Raw genomic sequence first — 19,489 nt, 5'->3', positions numbered from 1 at the left:
AATGACCAACATTTCATATTGTAAGGCAGTTAATAACATGCACAATGTGAACCTGAACACCTGCACTTCAACATAAGAAAATAATACTCAAATGATTAATTGGAAATGTATTTCTTCCCGGCGTCCTCCATCTTGAGCTCGGCACGCGGGACGATGCGGTCCGGGGTTTTGAGAAGCGCGGCCCGGACTCCCTTGCCCCGGAATCCCCCGGGACACTTGGGATCCTTTTAGCTTCTTCTTTATCTTCTTCATCTTCTCTCAGGTAGGATTGCCAAGGAGGACCCAGCGAGCCCCCATACTACCCCCACCCTTCCTCGCCGGAGGTAAAATCTATATTAAGTGTTTGATGGAGGCCTTGAAATGGACGCCTTTAAGAAGGTTACGGGCACTCCGGGCGGACGCAAACGTGTCTGGGAAAAAGAGTTTCACGCGAGAACAAAGTGACCCGAAGACACTGGAAGTGTGATCTTGGTGCTTTTATACGGATCAGCGTGCGTGTTAGTACCCGGATGGAAGAGAGGGGGCAGCATAGCATCACTTTTGGAATACAAACACGCGTGTTAGAATTAAAGGGAAATAGGAGAAGAACTTAGAGACAGTCGCTGACATAAGGCGGCAAGAAGTTCATCAAATCAAGAGTAAGGTTTCAAGCAAGGGCTCGGGTTACAAATTAGGGTGTGAAGCCAGGGTTGGCGTTTCAGAGAAGGGTTACGGTTTCAAGTTAGGTTTTCAAGACAGAGTCAGGTCTTTAAATTGGGGTTTCAAGACAGGGTTTGGATATCAAGTTCAAGGCTTCGAATAAGGGTTTGAAGCTAAGGTTTCAAACAAGAGTTTGAGTTTCAAGTTGGGTATTCAAAACAAGGGATAAGGCTTGGTTTACTTTTAAAATTAGGGTTAGAGTTTTCAACAAAGTTAGTGTTCCAAATTTCAAGTTTCAAACAAGTCTCAAAGTAGGCTTGTAAGCTTGCTCATCAGCAAGCTTTACACAAGCCTGATAACGATCGTGATCATTTGAATCAGGTGTGCTGCAGGCGGGGAGACATGGAGCAAAGGCTGGATAGTGGCTCTTGAGGACTGGACTTGATCACCCCTACTGTAAAGAAGTAGGTTTAGTGTATTGTAGTTTATTTGATGATTTAAAAAAAAGTGGTTCCAATATCAGGCTATACTTAATCTTTATTTATTTATTTATTTTTTGGCTATACTTAATCAAAATGAGCAATGAGACCACACCCGCCAGAACCACCGACTGCATGAAACTGAAATTAATTTAAAAAATAAAACCCATAAAAATAGCTATTGTAAATGTCCGTGAACACTTGTGTCACAGCGGAAGCTGAGTTGGAGACGGTGCACTGGAGTTTTGACCACTTTTCTTTTCACCTTGGTGAGTTTAATGTATTGTGCTAACACCCCTAGCGCCTCTTGTGCTAATCGGTGCTAACCGCTAGCATTAGCAAGCCGTAGCACAGACCGAAAATGAGAATATATGGCTATAACATTTGTCATACTGTGTGTTGACAGCATTTTGTATTACTGTGATGTGTAGAAAAAAAGAGGGGAACTGGAGTCGTGCGAGCCGGGAGCGAGTGAAGGCTTTTAGTAGGAGTCCCGGTAAGTTTACTGTCTGTGCTAAGTAGCTACAAGCCAAGTGGCTAATGTACTGCAAACACAAGCACGTGCAATGATAAGGGATGGTCTGTGATACAAATGCATTTGGGCTAAAATGTGAAGGTAAATGATAAACTATTCCCATTAAATTAGAACTTATTCATTCATTTTAAAGACTATAGGTATACTGTAATTCATGATTGCTGTTGCTAAAGTCATGTAATGGTTCAAAATACATTAGCTTTATGTTTTACGAAATAGTTGGACATATAGCAAACTTTGATCAATAACTTTGACTTGGATGTCTGAACGCTGAGAACAATTACATGCTCCACTGGAAGAAGCAATTATTTTGTTCATTATTTTGCGCCGCAACGTAGCGTCGATAAGCAGACATTGTAAATATTTTTCAATTATTGTGAATATGTTCTTTTCAATTTACTACTGAGGAACCAGCGCATACATCTACTCCGCACTAGGTATTTAAACGTGATACTAGATAGCCGAAAGAGCGACCCAATAGTTAGTCGGGTTTCCCGCAGTTTTGAAGGAAACACATGACTAAAGAACACAATACAACATGGCCACTGTCAAACTTTTTACTTTTTAAACTTGGTAGCTGTTAGCATTAGCATTGAGTGGTTGACGTGGGACAAAAATAAAATAAAAAAAATCCACGTTCCCTTGTGGCGCCGATGCATTTACACATCCGCCAGCAGCTTTTGTGTTTGCTCTCCGAGGGCCGAGAGCACTTTGCCACCGTTAGGGCGCTCGTCATTGTCAAAAAGCTGCGATGAGGCATGCGGAAAACACTGAGGTGACCGGGGCAGGTGGGCTCCAGGGAAGGAGCGCCCTCCACCGGCCGCAATCCGAGTGTCCATCAGCGACGTCTCGCGGGTACACACCGGGACACACACGTACACAGGGAAAGTGCTTGATGGATTGTGTGTGTGCGTGTGTGTGAGGACAAACACTCCCGCTTTACTCCTCGACCCACATATTTAAGCCTTCAATAGTGATGTGATTCAAGCCTGGGATCATGTTGTACTTTGTCCAATGTAACATTGTTACTTAATTAGCCCCGTGTCCCATGTAGTATTGTAGCCCATGTAGTACTATATCCTAAGTAGTACTGCAATCTATGTAGTTGAGGTGTCAAAGTTAATCGAGAAGTAATTATAAAATTAATCGACAACTATTTTAATAATCGAGTCATTATTTTTGAGCCATTAACATCAAGTTATTCAGATTCCTCTGATTTCAACCTCTCAACACTAATTATTCACTGATTTTACTTTGTGTAAAAAAAAAAAAAAAAAAAACACCAACAAAAATGACCAAAGTAATAAAAATAAACTGAATCAGTTATTGATCACCGCATCACTAAAATCGTACGTATTTTAGTTCTGTCGTATGTAGTGCTGTATCACATACCTTGTCCTATATAGTTCTCTATCCTGCGTGTGTGGACAAACACTTGCATTTCACTCCTTGAAGACACTGAAAAATTGAAGCCCTACAATATTGATGCGACTGAGAATGGACAAACGCACAAATGGCAAACAAAAACACACACTCACAAAGCGAAAAGAGGCCAATTAATATTTAAGCAGCGGGCGATTAAACGCCGGGAATTAAAGGCCTTGGAAGAGGTCGGCTCATCCCGGGAAGGCCGTTACGTCCTCGGGAGCATGTATCGATCCGACCGCGGCGTCTGTGCGCATCTATCAGGGCTGCCTTTGAAGGAGAAAATCGCGGTTGATGTGAGCCGACCCCGGGATTTCCCATACTCCGCGCTAATAAATGCGCATGCTTTTTTTCCCGCCCTAAATTAGCCCTCGGAGGAGCTGTAAATCACATTGCCGTATTTATGGAAGTAAGCGGGAGAAAACGGGAGAATTACAAGTACAATTGTATCCACGTGGCGGGAAATAGTGCCGCTGATATTTTTGCGTGTTGTGTAGTTGGACAGGAAGTACCGGCGCCCCCTCAGGATCTGATCTGATGTCAGCAGACGCAGCGATGGGATGCTTAAAACCTCTGCAGAGCTTCAATTATTCAACTGGTATTGGCAAACACAACACCTTCTAACATTTCAACACCCTAGCGAGTACTCTGTCCTTTCTAGTACTCTTTACTACATTGCAGAGTCCTATGCTTTAATGCAAGGGGGTGTCAACCTCATTTTTGTCACGGGCCACATTGTAGATATGGTTAACTTCAGCAAGCCACTATGACTAGTTTGAACCCAAATAAATGTATGATTGCCTCATATTACATATATGTACACAACAAAATGATGAATAGCTAGTTTTGAAACCAGAGGCCAGTAAAATCTGTGTCCTGTGTAGTTATATAGCACTCTATCTTAAGTAGTTATGTGTATTCAAAGTTGTAAACTATCCTAAATAATGCTGCATTCTATTGGTGTGGTATTCTAAGTACTACTGTATTGTGTGCAGTAATTTAGGGAATCCTGTATCCTATCTAGTATTCTTTGCAGGATGCTAGCAGGCCCATTTCCGAGCCTTTGCCGCCTGTTCCATGCTAAAAGCTCCTTTTAGCGGGCGTAGCGCATGGTGCTTTTTTTTTCTTTTTTTTTTTTGTTGCTTTTAGCGGCCTATTGGTTATTCTGGTCATTTTTGTTTGCGTAGCTTGTTGGATCCTTTTCCCCTCCGTTTGCCTTCTGAATTTGTGATGAGCGCGCTCTCACGCTGAAGTAAAGAGTTTCGAGCTACGGATGATCCACTGGGCGAGGGTGTCTGTTAGCCGCTAAGCGTGCGTGTCGATGGCTGTCTTGATGCCCGGACGCGCTACACTGCGGCTCCACTTGTTAACAGCGTGTATGTTAATGACTCCACTTAGGAGATGATCGATGTTCTCGCAGCTTTGAAGGAGCAACCGCGGATCGATACGCAATATCGCTCACTTCAACTGGTAGCTACATAGCCAGCAAACACGTACTCGGGCTCTCTCGCACTTCCTCAGTACACCGAGTATATTTAAGGAAACTTCTTAGGACACAATACTACGCAGGTTACCACGTGTTTACCAATTTTTGCTCAAGCATAAGTGTCTGTTTTGAATTGTGTGGAAGCGTTAGTTAAGCAAGCGGACTTTCATAAGGCGAGGTTTTGTGGTTTGGTCAAATGCGTTCTCTTTGTTTTGGCCTAAAGTAAGCACATTTGGAAAAATTATAATATGTCTATTATATTTGTATTATATTGCTGGTTCCTAAATCCTGTGTTTGCTGCATGGCGGACTTAAAATGAATGTCAGACATATACGCAGACAGCGAGGTTATCATGATGCTAGCGTGCTCTGCTAACATGACTGTCAGCAGACAGCATTACAAATGCGCTCGCTGACATGCGCGTCAACATGCCAAGCACACATCAAAGCATGCGAAACAAGGCGTGTGGAATGAACCTCATGCATGAAACTAACGTTGCACGTCCTTTTAGTTGGAAAGACTCATGCAGGGACAGCAGGATTTTGTTTATTCATGGGAACATCTATAAGATTTCTTCACCTCATCGCTAGATATGCTATGCTCTAACATATTGTTAAAATATTGCTGAATAAATCCTTTCAAATTGTATTTGTAAAGTAAAATTCGATTTGAATGCTAATTACATTTTAGTATGACTCGAGTTAACGGGTTGCAAATCAATGCTAATGTTATAGTTTTTGCTCAAGAGTACATGCTAGCTGTGTTAGCTGCAATACAAAGTGGGAACTAAGAACAAACTTAGTTATACCATATGATGAAAAAAGAAAACTTATTTTAATGTCTTTTTCAAAAAATATGATGAACAGGATTGCTCTGGTCTCAGTGACACTTCATTATGGCTGAAAATTAGAAAAGAGAACTTCGCGTGGTCAGCGCAATGAGCTTGATGATGTCGTTTCTGCGGAGTCATATAACTGACTTTTTTCTCTCACTCTACAATGCTATAAAAGGTTTTAGGAGCAAGTTTGTGTTTTTGTTCGGAGACTCAACTTAAGACATCATGACTAATAATATTTGGGAATATCTTTTTACTGTAGCTACATTTTGTCTCAGGACTCTTTCATTTACCCAACCAGTATATTTATATCTATATTTTGTGCATATATTATTTGACACTTAATGGGGGAGACAGAAAATGTCCTCCAATTCTGGCGTGTATAATTCTCGTCTATTATATGTGTGTTTCTTTGATGAGAGCAAGTTGAGAAAAAGGGCAGATCAATATTGCATCAAGTCATTTATTGTGTATTTACGGCGTAATGCGCCAGCAATCAAAGTAATTAAAGGCTGCATCAATGTTTGAGTGCGATATGACTTCTCTCTGTGGCAAGAAATTTTTCTGCGCGTCCTGGATGAATTTTTCATGCGTGAGTTGGAGGAACATCAAAGGCCGAGCAGGGACGGCAGCGATTCGAGTTTAGATGCTAGCTCAGATGCTAGCTAACAGATGAAGGTGTCAAACGTTCTCTATGTTAGCTGGAAGAACAGAAATTTCCGTGAAAAATGCTTTTGATTGACTGATTTGACCTATTTACTCAAGTAAAACAAGATATTAGTGTTTTTTCCGCAATTAAAAAAGACAGGAATGCGAGTCTATGCTATGCTAGTCTAGTTGGAAGCATGGCGCTAGCTGAGACATAATTTAGTTTTATTTAAATGCATTTTTGGAACAGTCAAAGTAGGGCAGGATTAGGGTTTCAAGGTAGTGTTTCAATTTGTGTTAAGGTTTCAAGTTTGTGTTGATTCAGTGGATTAGGGTTGCAAGACAGGGTTAGAGTTTCAAGATAAGTAGGGTTTCAAGACACGGTTAGTGTCCAGTTGGTGTTTCATGGGAGGGTTAGGGCGTCAAAGTAGGGATTCAAGCCTTGGTCGGTGGCAATCTTTGATGTGGACTGAAAGCACGTGATCCAGCATAGCCTTCCAGTCGCATCAGGCGACCCCACCACCCCCTCCAACACCCCAATACGCCCGCGCAAACATCAAGAAGCAAACGTTTTAATGTTTTACGAGGGAAGAAGCGGCAGCGCCTTGCAAAATGTATACATGCATGCAGACCTGTGCTGTCCCTACGGTGGGGCCGGGGGGTGGGGGGCACCGTGGACATGTTGAGGGCGGGGGTCTGACCGCTGTGATCAGGGGCCCGTGCCCATTCTCTTTGAAATGCCAATGGCCTCATTTTCATTTTCACGGCGGCAACGAGGGAAGGGGGAAGGTGAGAAGGGGGAGGTCCCTCGTGACGGCCCGCTGGACGCCAGGGGCTCGTTGTTACACTTCGTCTCGCTATCTTTTGTCTTGGAAAAAGATCTTATTTCTAGTGTTTCATCTTTCAGATGTGATATAAAATAAAAAAAAACGTAATGCGTAATATTTTAATTTTTTTAGCATTATTCTCAATTTTTTTTTGGCAGTATTAACTTTTCCCCCAAAAAATATTTTAACTCTATCCTTAAAAAAAACGGACTATTTATGCTGAAATATCCAGATTGTTCTTCAAAACAATTTATTTCACAAATATGTAAGATTTTATCTCAAACGGTTCCAACTCCATTTCTGAAAAATAATATTTTAAAAAATAAATATTTTTTTACTTTTTACTTATTTTTTTTTTTAAGACATCTATACAGTATACTTTGTATATATCTGAATGCATCCATATTTGTGTGTGTGTGTGTGTGTGTGTGTGTGTGTGCGTAAACACTACAGACAAACGAGTGTGCTGTTTGGAGCTATTGTCGTGTGTGTGCACGTGTGTGTGTGTGTGTCGGGGTGTGTTTCACATGTGATTTGCAATTCCGACAGATTTGCTGATCAAAAGGCGTCTCATAAAGTGGCAGCTGTTCAAAGCGACTGGCAGGCAACAAATGTGATGTGACCCGTCCTAGCGCAGTCTCATTAGCCGCTAACGTTGCTAACGACAGGTACACCCCTACCCCCCACGCACCCCCTATCTCTGCGCCCCCCCTCCGCCCTTCGTCCCTGCTGAACAAGAAGTTGTTTGCTTTAGCTGGTGTATTTATTTTAGTTTCTACGTGCGAGGGGCGGGGGGCTTCGGCACACCGCCTTCCTGTTTCCTTTTGTCACAAACAGTCATCATGTTTTCAATGTTCCCAATGCGGGTGGGAATTTTTCTTCGTCTTTGAGTTTTTAATGGTTCTGCAAGGGGGAAGGGACAGATGGGCCAGGTAACTTAGCAATTAGGTCAAAAGCAAATGTGGATGTCGATTATTATATGCTTATGTAAATAATGATAAATATTTAATAAGAAAAACACCTCTTCAGTTTTGTGTTTTGCAACTTTTTTTCCCCCAAAATAAAAAAATAACTTTTTTTTTTCTTTTTAGAAAAAGATGACTCTTTAAAGTGGAAGTCAACCCAAACATATTTTATTCAAGAATATATTCTATGCAGGCCCACTAGTTGAGACAAGGCATTCTGATAAATATTCCGTTTGTGGAATAAGAGTTAATCCACCCGTTTTTAGCCATCTGTGGGGGCGGCCATTTTGTCACTTCTGTCGACTGTAAATGACATCACAGTTGCTCAGGGATCAGATAACTACCAATCGCGGCTCACCTGTTTTCTGGAGCTGAGTTGTGAGTGGTTGTTGAAAAAAAAATATTCTTGAAAAAAAAATGTTTGGGTTGACTTCCGCTTTAAAACCCCCCAACCCTTTTTAAATTGAAAAATATGACTTCTTGATAAAATAAATATTGCTCGACACCTTTTTAGGTCAAGACTTTTTTCCACCCAAAACTAGACCGTTTTTTTAAAACCTGACTTTTAATTTTTAGTGATGACCTATTATGAAAAAAAAGGTGTTCTTTATACCCCAAAACTAGTTTTTACAGAAAAAAAAAACTTTTTTAAAAATGCTACAAAATGCCTTTTTTCAAGTAGAAATTTTTGTCTTCTCTTCAAATTAATTTTTTCGAAATAACAAAATCTCAGGCTTTGTTATATTGAAGCAATTTTGTTATTGTAGAAAAAGGACTATTGTCACAATATTACCACTATTTTTCACAAAAGAATCAGAACCTCCGCTCTCCTCGTAAGTTCTTTTTAAATTTTTTTTTTAATTTTTAAATTTTTTTGGCGCCTGCTCGTCTCCTAGTTGCCGCTGCAAAGTTTTGCGTTCAGGCTAGCTGACTGGCTAACCTCGCCATTGATGAACCAGAGCAATTTTTGCATGCGTTTTTCCCAGAAGGCTTTGCGTGACCTTGAACGAGCGTTGACCTCCAAAGCAGCTCGCTCTGTGACTTTTGTAGTATTTTTGTGCTTGAAGGGCCCATGAAATATTTAAAGGCCTAACTCCGCTACCGCAACCCCTTCCACAGATCTGGTGGCGGTCTGGACCAGAGTCCACCCCAACAACCCCCCCCCCCCCCTTTCAATCCTGGGTGGGGCGCACGCGTGCTGTCAATTGATGTCCAATGGCGAGGCGGTGCATTATACAGCAGTAAGCCCAGCGCTTTGTTTTATTCACAAGCTGGCGCGTTGAAAGGAGAGCGGCACGGGCGGGGGCGGGGGCAGACGGGGGAACGGGCAATACGGCAACGGTCCGAGAAACAGGTACAAATAAACTATGTATAAAAGCGGCGCTAAGCTACAGCCTCGGGCCAAGCTCGGCGGGCTAGCGCGTTGCCCCCCTCTCTCCCGCCGCCCCCACCCTCACCCGAAGACTCACGATCAATTCTTGGCTCGCACTCGACAAATGTTTATTTTTGCTCGGCTCAACGCGATGACACGTCGCTTTTGGGTGCTTTGCTCCACTTTTTACTTTGCACTGGCCATGCCGACGCCTTGGCGGAGGAGGTTCACGCACAAAATGATTGCATCGACAAAGTTTGACGTCACATAGTTCAACTTATATTTTGGGGGAAAAAAATCGGACTATCATCTCAGAGTATTACAACTTTGAGTGTTTTTTTTTTTAAATTATTTTTTTTATTTTAAATTTAAATTTTAAATTAAAGAAAATGTTTGTATTGTATTGTTTTATCTTGGATAAACGAAGCAGACTTTTTGCCTCAAAAGATTACACATGCTTTTATATGCAAGTTTTTAACAACAAACTTTTTCCAATGTCCTAGGAGTTAGGGCTTGACCAATAATGTCAATATGTATCATGACACATAATTGATATCAATAGAAAATGCCATCGATAAAACATTCAATAGAAAAACATTTGAAAACAAACCCGATCGCGCCATGGTCCGTGATCTAGGCGTACCGCGCATCCATCTCCAATCACGAAGAAGTTAAACCAACGAAGAAGTACAAGTCTTACAATAAAATGATATGATGCACGATAAGCCGATTAAACACCTCCGGATGGAGACGTGGTGTACAAGAAAAGGAGTGCCCTGTCTTTACATGCTAGCGCCAGTTAAAATACTCACAAAAAATCAGACTTTTTATCTCTAGATTACAAATATAACCAAATTTTGTCTTTCTAGAAAGTTTAAAAAGTTTAAAATGTCAGAGAAGTGTGGAATTCTTGTTATATCAAAAAATATAAAATAAAATAAAAAATATTTTTAGACACAGCGTTGACAATTTCACCAATTATTTAAATTTCTTTATAGAGGAAATTTCTTTCAAAAAACTTAAATGCAATATGTTTACAAGAAATTTAGGCTAAATCTTTGTATTTTAATCTTTAATTTTTTTTATTTAAAAACTTGTTTTATGTAGCTTTTAATGATATTTTAAACTTTAAATTTATTTTATTTAAAAGATAAATATTGATATTTTAGCTTTTTAATCTGTGTGTTTTTTTCCATATTTAAAATAGGAAATACTGATATTGTAATTCATTCATTTTGCCTTCGCTATTTTGCCGCCTAAACGGGCCGCCGTGGACATACATCATTAAGCCACACCCCCACATAATGAAAACAGCTAAAACGATTCATGGATGTATTGTAAATTTATCCCTAACAAGCGTTCCTTTTGTTCTCACATTTCCAACCAGTGCGGAGTTCAAATCAGACCCGTCGCAGCTAACAGGCGGAACATGTTTCATCTCCGTCCCGTAATGCCGCGTCCAATCTGGAAACATTAGCACGCTCATTAGCATTCATGAGCGCTGATGATGCGCTTTCCAGCAGCACTATTCTTTTCTGCTCCGGAGCCGCCGTTTTCAATCCATCTTGGCGAAGGGAATGGCGGGAATTCCACCTCAATCAGGAAGTCCATTAACCCACATGGATGCCAACCATCCTCGAGACTGAGCACCATGAACACGCGGAGCGCAAATGGGAAAATGTCGCCCACAAATTCACTTGCAAGCCTGAATGAGGGCCTCAATCTGCAGGAGTGCTGTGTCTGCTAGAGGATATAAAATTAAGTACACAAACACACACACACTATGTGTAAATGTCTTGTTACGATTGGGGGGGCATTACATTTTTATTGCTGTAATTAATGCCTCTCCACATTTGGTGATTTTTAAAATAAAATTTTTAAAATTTTTGTACGGTTGCTTGAAATGTCACAACTTTGAGATATTTTAAAATGTTTTATTTAAAAATGCACATAATTTTCATTTTTTGAAATGTTCTGTTTTTGTAGATTTCATTGTTTTCTTTTGATGTTGAGAAAGCTATTTTTGTTTAAAAAATTCCAATGATATTTTAAAAAGTCCTTGATATCTTGGGAAATATGTCATGATGTCTTAGGAAAAAAAAATCATCAACAAAACAAAACATTCTCCACTGTTAATGCGAGGATTTAATAGCCTGCATTCAATGATGTCTTAAAAAATTTCCACAGTCTTTAAAAATGATTAAAAAAATCGTTCAAATCATGAAAAACCTCTCTGAGAAAGTTGTCTGATGCTTAAAAACTTCACTTCATTTCTTAAAAAAAATTCAATGACATCTTGAAAATATTCCGCAATGTCTTGAAAAAGGTATTTTAAAAACATTCATGGTGTCTTAAAAAAAGAAAAAAATAACACTCCACTCTGGATGGAGTGATTCCATGATGTCCTGAAAATATCTCAGTGTCTTAAAAATCCAACATATTCCATATCGATTCCATTTTAATGTCTAAGGAAAAAAACCAAACAAACATAAAACCTTGACTGTCATCTTCCTTCTCCACTGTGCAAGCAGTGATTAACTGTGAATGGTTCCTACCACTGGGGGGCAGTGTGTGACCTCAGAATCCTGTGCCGCTCCAGCCAATGAATGAATCATGTCCATTTGAAGTGAAATTGATGTGATCCTCTCATAAGAGCATCATTCACAGTATAATGGCAGCCCATTTCAATCCTAATATCATCCCATTTTCACATCAGATGGATGCCAGGCACAAGAAACGTCCGCACGCACGCTCCACTCCCATTGGAGGATTTCACGTTTTAGACGCGCTTATGCATTTGGAATCATGGCAATGGACATCAACATATGTCCGTATAAGGCAGGGACGGGGGGGACGAGAAGGCGGGGGAATTAAGGGCTCGGCACCCCCCCAAAAGAGGGTGAATTTTCATAGGGGTCGCCAATTGTGAAGGAAAGTTCCTTCGATTTCATTGATTGTTGTGAAACCTACTTACTACCACTACTACACGACCCAACTTTCTTTTTCGAGATGCATTCGGCCGATTTTTTTTGGGCTTGGATGTTTTCTTCAAGAAGAGACTTCAAGCTGTTGTTTATCGCTACATCCTGTTGAAGTTGACTGTCATATTAAACATCAAACAAAGAACTATACATTGTATATTTAAAACAACCACATACTGTTGCTTTGCTTTAGAGTCTGCTAGCTTCATGCTAATACGTAAATACAATCTCGCCCATGGACGGGCTAACAACCGACTAGCATCAATGTTGCATTGTTATAACGCTTTAGGTAACAACCTTTTTGAACCAAAATGGTGGAGCAACACATGTATACACGATATATGTTCTTTATCCTTTGCAAAGAACGACTAATATTACTGCACCTGACTGGGGAGTTGTGTATGTGCATATTATACAGCCCCCAGGTGGCCAAGGCACAGAAAAAGAAGCACAGTGTCCATGGAATTGAAGCAAAAAATGTGGCAAAGACGGCCTAATTATTCACATATTATTCAGTAAAGTTACTTTACTGTATGGTTTTATAAAGTAAAGTACAATATTCTAGAGTGTTTTTCTTGTTACATGACATGTATACCGGTGTACAACATATATATATATATATATGACTGGAATGGATTAATGGCATTTCCATTCATTTCAACGACACCACAGTATTTTGTCGCTGTCCTGTGGAATACACATTTTTTTCAATTTTCTTATTTTCACGCTGTGTTTTCAATGGTGTTTCCGCGTTACAGACATCAACATTAAGGTGATGATTAAAAAAGGTTCCAAAATTGTACAAAAGTGTGTTTCACAGGACCGCGCCGATTTGTGAACCCAGCAATGAAGCGATAATGCTGTGACAGAAGACAGGCATTAACATTGTCGCGCGGATGCCGATTAGTTGGTAGAACAGAGGCAGACGCGAGCGCACAAAAGGTGGCGCGCTGCAGTGCGACAAAAACAGCAGCCTGCCAGGCCCCGTTGCCTTGATCAGCCAGTGCCGGCTGGCCGGCCGCCTCTCCTGGGCCTCCCCACCTGCCTCCGCCCGCCGCATCAATAATGCACGCAAGACAAGCACGGCCACCGCAACACAAGGCAGGGGAGGCCAACAACAAAAACACGCCGCGTATACAGTACAGTATGTGCTGGCATAAGGAAGTAAACTGATTTGATCATCTATTGGGGTGTTCCTGTGCCTTTAAAGGGGTGTGGCCTAGTGAGTGAGGTCGTCAGCAAGATTTGGAGTTCCTCCTTGGGAGTTTTTCTATTTGGGTTTGACTATGACTCTCCAGGCACACATGCGAGGGTATTATCCTCCATTTTTTTCACTTAACTCGAGCGGTGGCCGCACAGTATATAAAGCTCGCTAGTTGCTCCGATTTTAGCTTGCAACACAAAACATCTTTACTCCAATTATGATGCAATATAATGTACTCCAATTATAATACATTACGATTTTCTCCAATTATTCCATAGTGGCACCTTGCAAATGTTTTGCCTTCACAAACTCTTACTACTGACGACAGCAACACAATGTCGTCCTGAAATCAAGTTCAATCTCCAATTAAGGACCAAAAAAACCCCACGACTTGATTATGCTGACATTGTATTGCACAGCGCCTGTTGCCGGCATTTAGCTGCGGCTCCAGCATTAGCGGTTAGCAGTGAGGCGCTAAGCGAGTGCCCCATACAGGCTGGCCAAAGATGTCGGATTACGTTCCAAGACGAAAATGACTCGTGCACCTTTTAATGCCGACAGCCTGCCACGGTTGCTTTTCCTACTGATCACTTTTTAACAAACCAGGCTTACCCGAAGGTGCTGTTGAAGCCAGCGAAATCGCTAGCCTTGGTCTCATGGACCAAAATCTACGGGGAGAGATTTGTGTAAAATGTCACTTATTAAGGATCTTAGTGTTCTGCTAAGAACAGTTTCAATATAAAGGGAAATCAACCACAAAATTGTCTGTGCAATAATATGTTCCATGCAGGCCCACTATTCAAAACATGGCATTCTGATTAATATTGTGTTTGTGGAATATGAGTTAAGCATTAAAATCCACTCGTTTTTGTCCATCGCAGGGGGCGGCCATTTTGCCACTTGCTGTTGGCTGAACATCACATCACAGTTGCTGAGGGCTCAGGTAAGAACCAATCACGGCTCACCTGTTTTTTTTTAAACTGAGTTGTGAGTGAAAAAAGTATAAATAAGTTGCTGGCATTGAGTAGCAGCACTGTGAAAAAACAAGTGAATTCGTCAATGACATTGAATGACTTCAATCCAATCACAATGTGATTGACTTCATGTGCAATGCAATACGATTCGGAGAAGAACATTTCCAACCGAGGTGAGCATGAATGCCGTTATCGGCTCGACCTGATAGGCCCGAGATTAGTTGTAATGAAATGTAAATGTACTGTAGCCCGTGTCAAGCAGAGAGCCTGCGTTCTACACTGCTACCGTGATTTACATGTCCCCCAACTTACGTTAAACTTTTTCAAAATCATTTTATATCCAGCTACCGCTGTATAGTTTACGTGTGTCGAAGAACCATTTCCGACATGGACGTTCAAATTCGGCGAATAATTGTGTGTCTGGGCGCTCGCACGCAAAAGTCAACAGGCGGGAGGCGTGCTGGGCGGGTAAATAGGGCGTATTATTTCTTAATGTAACGGCGCTAAGCCCGAGCTCACGTTTTCCGTCGGGGAGCAAACAGCGAGCGGCGTCCAAATGGCCAAAGTAATTAATGTTCGCGCGCGCCGGCGACATATTAGAATGTTAACAGTGTCGGAGCCGTGTGCCGGCGAATACCGAGTGAGGGCTTTATTACGGCGGGCCCAGACGGGGGGCGACATCCCACCTAATTGGGGACATCACACTTCCCGCTGCCGAGTCTTATCCTACGCTCTTCCTCTTCTTCTTTTTCTCATTTATCCAGCCTCCTCTCTCTCTCTCTCTCTCTCTCTCTCTCTCTCTCTCTCTCCGTCCTCCTCGCAATGTCTCTCGCCCCTCATCTTCAGGATCTGCTCTCATTAGCAGTCGACGACAAGACCCCCGCCCCCCCCCCCCCCCTTCCTCCTCGTTTTGCATTTCAAGTGGAAGAGAGGGGGAGCTGTCGTAGGCCGACATCTGGGCGCGCTATCTTTTTCTTCTCATCCCTCCCAGGAGCGCCGGCGTGTCATTAACGGGATTAATCTGGGCCCTAATTTCCTAATGATGGCTCTTTTAATGCATGTGAACCGGCGCAGTCTCTTGACTCATTAGCCACAATTTTCCCGCCAACATTTATTTTTGCTAATATGAATTTTTTTTTTCTCCCCTCGCCCTTCCCTGCTCCTCCTCCTCCTCCTCCTCCTCTTCGTCAGTAGGCACTAACACCGGGAGAGCAAACACATTTTAATTGTGCTCGAGCGACTCCCAGTCAGCACGCACTTAGTATGCACTTCACTTACTCGTAAACTCGTGAGGGATGAGACAAACATATCACTGGATGTATCACTGATCTGCGATGTGACTTGTAGCTCAGAAGAAAAAAAAAGACGCCGCTAAAAAACATCACTTTCTCAGATTTTGCGTTTTGTTGGTTTATGTCTGAGTAAAAGGTAACATTTTTGTTTCGTTCCATAGACCAGTGATTCACAAAGAGTGGGGCCACCCGTGTTACGCACACTCCCTCTAGTGGTACGCAAAAGAATCACAAAATTACATTTTCAAACCGCGCATCCAGTATAGTACATTTGTTCAGTAAAGTTCAGTTGTATTTAACTTTCGCATTCAGTACATTTGCGATTACGAGATACAATTCACTCCAATTGCAGTAGAATGCAATCTGATACGATTTTAATTGTGATACGATTCAGTGTAATGATGGCACAACTCACTCCTATCCAGTATGCACCTTTCTTTACTTTCAGTTACCCCTCTTAGGTGTACCTAATGAAGTAGCCGGTGAGCATACTGTATATGAAACATTGATGACGTGTTTTTCCAAATCACATCGGAGGCCATGACCTCATCATGTTTTCCACATGCCAGTGACGCCGGGGGGACCGGGGTTAAAGTTCAACCGCCACGGCAGCCGCCCCGCATCCTCCCGGGTAAGGATCTTTGGGATTTTTTTCCCCCCCCCATAATCCGACACGTTGGCCAGGCCGGCCGGGAACCCCGCGGCTGCCTCGGGGCGTGAATACAGGCGCACGTTAGCCGGCCACTAAAGCGTGACGCCTTGCCGCGGGCTGTGTGCTTGTGTTCATGTAGCTTTGTTGGGCTAGCGTAATATTGTTTAGCCGCGCACCTCCACAACGTCTTTACTTGCTTATGGAGAGCAAAATCAGGGGCTATCCCAACATAGCGCATGTTTTGACCGAATCACATCGGAATTGGAATGAAGTGCGTTGCAATTGGAGTAAATCATATTGCACTGTAATTGGAACGAATCGTATCGCATTGTAGCAGAAGTGAATTGTATTGTTTAGTATTTGGGGTGAATCACATCACATCATTCCTGAATTTTGAGTGAATTATTTTGCATCGTAATCATAGTGAATCATACATCACAACTGGAGTGAATCGTATCGTATCGTGATTGGAGTGAATCACAACACATTGTATTTGGACTGAATTGCAACGCATCATAACTGAAGTGATTAGTACTGTATCATAATCGTCGGTAATTGTATCGTATTGCAGCTGGAGTGAATCATTTCATATTTTAATTTGGAATCAACCACATTATAAATTGACGGTATTGTGTTGTACCGTAACTGAAATCAAATCAAATTGTATGGTTTCATAATCGTAGTGAATCGTATCTTATGGAATGTGGGGTAATTCTTCTTGATCATTTCATAATTGCAATGGATTGTTTCATAGTTGGACTGAATCGTTTTGTAATCGGAATATTGTAATCGGCATGAATACTTATACAATACAAGGCAAATTTATTAGTCAGTAATCACCAAACTTTATAATGAAAAAACACAAAAAACAAAATCGGAAAATTTGTCAAACCATGCAATTGATGTCGCTTTTAAACTACAGGTGTGACTTTGGGTGACATTTCCAACGCGTTTATCGGTTTTCTGTGAAGATTTCCGTGAAGTACGCTCGCTGCCCTTCCGCTCGTTTCCGACCTTACCTGTGTGTGACTAAATATTAATTAAAAGTCCTTCAAATGCCAGCTGGCTAATTGGCTAGCACCTGCACATTCCGGGATAATTCCGTGATGAACCTGCCTATGAGCACCCCCTCGCCCCACAGCCCCCTTGAGCCCTCCCTTCCCCGCTGCAGAAAGTGCCGGTACAAGTGCGGGAGTGCCGAGTAAATATTGAACGTGGGGACTAAACTCCTGCTGAACACGAGGACGGAGATGAGAAGCTGTCCTAATTAAGAAGCACTAATCAGGTTGCCAGACGGGGGGGGGGGGTGGGGGCGCTCCCCCCTCCTTCCAACCTTGGTGTCATTTATGATATGAAGCACCCCCCCCCCCCCGCACACTCTCCCTCCACTTGTTGTGCTCCGCTGAGTTAATCCTTTTTTAATATCGCTGCAAATATGCAAATGTCCATTCCAATATCGGCAAACCTGCGCCGGTGGATCCGCTTTTAATTCAACGCAAGTCAAGAGCGCCACCTTGTCACTCAAACGCCACCCTCAGAACAACAATAATGTTTTCCAAAGAGGCCCAACTAATGAAGGATTGGGCCAACCAGGGATTGAATTTTTTATTTGGGTGTACTTCCAGGGGGGAAAAAAAAAAACGAGTCAAGGATCGCTCCCCGTGTCCGCTCCACAATGAGACGGCAGCGTTTAGATGATGAATAATGCACGACGAGGCCGCGCCTGCATCTACATGTCGCAGAGTTAAAGCAAAGCGCTTGAAGGTCTCGAAGCTATGGAATTCTCGAGATAAAGTGGGCTAACGGAAGCGCAGGGGACACACTTCCACTTGGGGGAATACGAGGAGAGCAGGAACGAAGGACCAAAAGTGTAGCTGAAGGATGCTATTAGCCCTTAGCTTCTAGCAGCGCTTTGACAAACAGGTCTCGTGCTGCCTCCAATTTGTTACGTGCCCGAGATGTTTTGAGTCCTCAATGCTTATTTAAATCGTGCCAATCATGTTAGCATGCTGTAGGCATGCCCCATGTAAATTAGCATGATGCTAATTGCAATGATTATGAGAGCAGTGAAGATTTGTTGGTAGGGTGGGTTTACAAAACATTTGTTACTTACACTGCTAAACCCACAACATGTAAGTACTGTATAGCATATCTTTGTTTATGCAATAACTAGTGAAATAATCAAATAATAATCAAATGTTTAAACACAATTGCTGTGCTAAACATGCTTGCGCATTCATCGAAAGTACCATGTAAGACAGCATAATGCTAATTGCAAATTTTATGTCCGAACATCTTTTGGTGCAGTTGATTGGAAAAAAATAAAGTCCAAACACATTAGCAATAAATGATATTAAATATATTTGTGCTTAGGTTTTATGTCATGATTAATGAAATGCAATGTCCTGCACATGTTTGCTAATCGCATATAATCAACCCATTTGCCGATTTTTTGGGGGGGGAACCTATTCTCCGTCATTCACTAAAAAACTTGCATAATTTGCTCTTTTTGTGCTCAGGCCAAAGCTGTGTAGAATGAAAAGTATTGTTTTGGTGCCATCCTGTGGTATCTTGGTGCCAAGGAACTTTGTTGAAGTGAATTGAGGATCTTGACGTAGTGCTTTGCCGCCATTTTGTGGCATTTTGGGGCCACAGAACTATGATGAAGTGAGTTTACGAACTTTGTTTAGTGTTTTGCTGCCATGTTGTGGCATGTATAGACACCTTTCGGGGGGGGGGGGGGGGGGGGGGGCAGACTGTCGGGCATGGCAGGGCTTGTTCCCCGTGCCAACTTCGTTATTCATGCGTCATCGAGGTAAAGTATCCAAAAATGATAGTGGAAATATCGTTAGCATATTAAGGGTTATTTAGCATGTACGTTAGCATTTTGCTGATCGATTTTTTAAAAAAATTCTAAATTCTCTTGAATAAAGTTTCATTTCATGAGATAGTATTGCACATCACAAGAGATACAAGTCCTAAAGTCACAGTTGGTTTTTGTGCTTGTCATTTTATTTCAGCGCACTAGCATGAATGTTTATTTCCCTTGAAAATGGCGTCGGAACGTGAGCGCAATTCTAACGATTCCCCGACGCACCCACCAGCCCCCGCCCCCCTCCCGGCGTTTGCCGAGCACGTCACGGGCCGTGTCGGCGAGCGACATGAATAGGCATCG

The 19,489-nt window shown here is 42.1% G+C and overlaps 1 protein-coding gene across 1 annotated transcript in view; it reads left to right on the top strand.

The window, feature by feature from the left end:
* The first annotated feature begins 998 nt into the window (after window positions 1-998).
* tgfbr3 (transforming growth factor, beta receptor III) overlaps window positions 999-19,489 on the top strand; it is a 256,137-nt gene continuing 237,646 nt past the window's right edge. Inside the window, exons 1-5 of the mRNA XM_086047795.1 lie at window positions 999-1,103; window positions 1,331-1,387; window positions 1,550-1,614; window positions 3,576-3,676; window positions 14,278-14,339. The gene's annotated coding sequence lies outside the window, so the exon portion shown is untranslated. The remainder of the gene's footprint in view (window positions 1,104-1,330; window positions 1,388-1,549; window positions 1,615-3,575; window positions 3,677-14,277; window positions 14,340-19,489) is intronic.

This window comes from Filicampus tigris, chromosome 12 (genome assembly GCF_054856515.1).
Source record: "Filicampus tigris isolate MCC_2025a chromosome 12, RoL_Ftig_1.0, whole genome shotgun sequence".
In the NCBI taxonomy this organism is placed as follows: Eukaryota; Metazoa; Chordata; class Actinopteri; order Syngnathiformes; family Syngnathidae; genus Filicampus; species Filicampus tigris.
The sequence above is the reverse complement of the archived record's forward strand: the minus strand, read 5'-3'. Positions and strand labels throughout refer to the sequence as shown.